Source organism: Sinocyclocheilus anshuiensis, unplaced genomic scaffold, assembly GCF_001515605.1.
Source record: "Sinocyclocheilus anshuiensis isolate Anshui unplaced genomic scaffold, SAMN03320099.WGS_v1.1 scaffold2168, whole genome shotgun sequence".
Taxonomy (NCBI): Eukaryota; Metazoa; Chordata; class Actinopteri; order Cypriniformes; family Cyprinidae; genus Sinocyclocheilus; species Sinocyclocheilus anshuiensis.
In genome coordinates this window covers 1,140,910-1,145,363 of record NW_015546037.1, presented here as the reverse complement: position 1 = coordinate 1,145,363, position 4,454 = coordinate 1,140,910, and the positions used below count along the sequence as shown (strand labels likewise).

Sequence of the window (4,454 nt, the reverse complement as noted above, 5' to 3'; positions counted from 1 at the left end):
CAAAGGGTAATTTTTTTATTTTAAAATTATATATATATATATATATTATTATATTTGATATAAAAATTTTATAATATAAAAATAATATTATTTTATTTCATATCTAATTTTATAATATATTTAAATAAAAAAATACATATTTTTTCAACCTATGACAATGACAATTTTTAGCCATTTTCTTTGCATATTGCACCTGTCACAAAAACATTGTCCCCATTGTGGGCACCCACTGACAAATAGTCTATCTTTCATCTACAGCATTTTTACTCTCATTTGGCACTTAATAAATGTTATTTTCAGATCCTGGAGTCTTAAAGTGGTTAAGACACATTTCAGAAGGACTACATAACTTCCATCTATGTGTTCCTTCTGAAACTTCCTTCAGAATAACTGGATTTTTCCTCTTTTATAACTATAACTGGCTGTACCTTTGGTTTATACTGTCTACACTCTCATTTATTTTAATGTAAAGTTCTTTAAAGCATTTATGACGAAAACCTATCAAAGCATTGCTTAGCAACTACATGATGAATCTTGCATTTGATCTTGCATTCACAGCAACCTTTGACTTTAAGAACCTCTGGCTATTTTCATCCACTCAGCTATCTATACGCTGCTCTGTTACAGAGTTCTGCTCAAATCACTGGAGCATTACACCCGTCAATTATTCAGCATGTTGTTTTGTAACCTGCCAGCAATTACCCTCTTGTACCCACAACACTGTTGTTGTGCGTTGTCCCTGTACAAATAAATTGAATAAAGAAAAAAGAAAAAATCATAAATTACACCCTCTTAATTAATTACACCTCATCGGTGGTTGCTGGAGAATTCACACTTTATATTTAATTACATTTTATAGGTACATTACCTGTAACACACATTGAAGACAGTTTGAGTGTCAAACAAAAACCTAATTCAATCAGACGTGTGTTTCTGCATGCATGGAGAATATTTTCTTGGTTTGGTCTGAAGAAATGAAGTTGAAGTGCAAAAAGAAAAAATCATAAATTACACCCTCTTAATTAATTACACCTCATCGGTGGTTGCTGGAGAATTCACACTTTATATTTAATTACATTTTATAGGTACATTACCTGTAACACACATTGAAGACCGTTTGAGTGTCAAACAAAAACCTAATTCAATCAGACGTGTGTTTCTGCATGCATGGAGAATATTTTCTTGGTCTATCTCTCTGTCTGTCTGTCTGTCTGTCTGTCTGTCTATATCTGTGTTTTAATTATCTATAAATAATTATAAAGTAATATTAAATTATAATATTTTAAAATATACAATATTAAGTATGATTTCTTTATAAATATTATAAATATATATGCATAATAAGTTACCCTGTATTAAAGTATTTTCAGTGATGGGTGAATTAAAACATTTAATTTATTATAATACAAATATTATACAGTTATTTATAAATAATTACAAATATTAAATTGTAATATTTCTAGATATATATTACAAAATATTGTTTGTTTCAAAATATTACAAGTATATATGAAGAGTCACCATGTATGAATGTACTGTATGAATGTATACTGAATGTATGTAATTTTACATACTGGTAAAAAATGTATAGCCTGAATGCACTGTAAGTCACTTTGGATAAAAGCGTCTGCTAAATGCATAAATAAATAAATGTATTTTTTCCACAGGTGCCAATGATGCGTGATTTGAGAAAATTTAATTTCTTTTACTTAATTTTTTATTTTTATGTAAAAATGTAATATATGTAACATAAATATATTAATATATATTTTTGTCCCTGTAACAACAGAATTATTTAGCTTGTTTTTGGTGGTTTAATATGAAGAATAATACACTCTTGCTCTGTATTTTTATGAGATATAACCTAGAACTCCTTCATACTTTCTTTCTTTCTCCCTTTTCCGTTCCTCTCAAGGGAATGTATTATGTACACTAGTTAATTAATTTTCTTGTCAGAATACAGTCAGGGATGTTTGTGTAAAGGTCACATGTAGCAATAAATCACATGAAAGAATATGTTGGGGAAGATGTGAACAGGTGGCATTTTCTAAAACAACATCTGAGCTTCAGTATCAGTTCTGCTGTGGTGATAATGGTGCTTCCGAACAGTGGAGATGCACAGATGTCACTTCAATGGTAAAATGTGTGTGTTTTCTTATTAATATTATTTTGGTGTCTAGAAATGTTCTGAAACCCCAATGCAAGGTATGATGCTTTCACAGAATCACAGTGAAGCACAGCTTCATTTGGGCTCTAGGGCTGTATGTCTGCAGAAACTTACACGCAAATTAATGTAGATCAAAGTGGAAGTTTATTGAAAGAACAGTGCAATAGTGTTGGTTGATATTTTGTGCTATTATTTTCTGTAATATTGAAATACACCAAGAGTGGTATGTAAAGTATAGAATATTCGTACATAGATACATGTCATGGCTTCATTTTGATTAAATTTTAGGAGAAAAAAACAGAAATTCAGAAGTGTGTGTGTGTGTGTGTGTGTGTGTGTGTATGTTTTAGATATCAGGGGTCTCAGTGTCTTTCTGAAGGGTTGGGTCTCTTTCAGCAGCAGCTGTCTGACTAGAATTCTGCCAGTCAAAACTCCACTAACACTCCCCAAAGAACTCATTTATTTAGTAGGAATAAGAAAGAGAAGAGATTGTTAAATCTGATAGTATTTTATGGAGAGAAAATGAAAACCGCCAGTGGCACTAAATCATCAGAGATGGAAAAACGAAAGAATAGGGTAAAAAGAGGGAGGGAGGGTAAAAAGAAAGACTTCCTTTTTGAACTATGCTAATTGTTATTTTAAAATTAATTCCACCTGTATCTTGATAAATTGCTTTGAGACGCTTTATAATTCCAAGATGATTGGAACTGCAGGGTTGTTCGCCATTCAGAACTGAACTGAGACGCATTTTCAATTGAAGTGAGGCAGAAAACAGGATGCAGAATTGACATTCTGAATCTAATGAAATGCATTAAAATTCAAAGAAAGTCATATATGACTGTATTTTTAACTTTGAAGCAAAGTTTATCAAGACAAACTGAATGATGGTTTTACAATGGATGGCTGGATAGAACAACAGGCGATGGATGGATGGATGGATAGAACAACAGGCGATGGATGGAAGGATGGATAGAACAACGGGTGATGGATGGAAGGATGGATAGAACAACGGGTGATGGATGGATGGAGCAACAGGTGATGATGGATGGATGGATGGATGATTGGATAGAACAACAGGTGATGATGGATGGAGCAACAGGTGATGGATGGATGGATGGAATGGAATGGATAGAACAACAGGCAATGGATGGATAGATAGATAGATAGATAGGTAGATAGATAGATAGATAGATAGATAGATAGATAGATAGAACAACAGGTGATGGATGGATGGACGGATGAATGGATAGATGGATGGATAGAACAACAGGCGCTGGATGGATGGATAGAACAACAGGCGATGGATGGATGGATAGATAGAACAACAGGTGATGGATGGATGGATGGATGGGGCAACAGGTGATCGATAGATGGATGGATGGATGGAGCAACAGGTGATAGATGGATGGATGGATGAAGCAACAGGTGATGATGGATGGATAGAACAACAGGTGATGGATGGATGGATGGATGAATGAAATGGATAGATGGATGGATAGAACAACAGGTGATGATGGATAGAACAACATGTGATGGAAGGATGGATGGAGCAACAGGTGATGGATGGATGAATGGAATGGAATGGATAGAACAAATGGAGCAACAGGGGAGGATGGATGGATAGAACAACAGGTGATGGATGGATGGATGGAGCAACAGGTGATGGATGGATGGATGGATGGATGAATGGAATGGATAGATGGATGGATAGAACAACACGTGATGGATGGATGGATGGATAGAACAACATGTGATGGAAGGATGGATGGAGCAACAGGTGATGATGGATGAATGGAATGGAATGGATAGAACAACAGGTGATGATGGATGGATAGAATAACATGTGATGGAAGGATGGATGGAGCAACAGGTGATGATGGATGAATGGAATGGAATGGATAGATGGATGGATAGAACAACAGGCGATAGATAGATAGATAGATAGATAGATAGATAGATAGATAGAACAACAAGTGATGGATGGATGAATGGATAGATGGATGGATAAAACAACAGGCGATAGATAGATAGATAGATAGATAGATAGATAGATAGATAGATAGATAGAACAACAGGCAATGGATGGATGGATAGATAGAACAACAGGCGATGGATGGATGGACAGATACAACAACAGCCGATGGATGGATGGATGGATGGATGGATGGATAGATAGATAGATAGATACGATAGATAGACAGACAGACAGATCAGTATGATAGATAGATAGATAGATAGATAGATAGATAGATAGATAGATAGATAGATAGACAGACAGACAGACAGA

At 34.5% G+C, this 4,454-nt stretch overlaps 1 protein-coding gene across 1 annotated transcript in view; it reads right to left on the bottom strand.

Moving 5' to 3' along the window:
• Positions 1-4,454, bottom strand: part of LOC107698872 (calsyntenin-2-like) — a 56,667-nt gene that overhangs the window by 43,227 nt on the left and 8,986 nt on the right. The gene's annotated exons all lie outside the window — the stretch shown is intronic.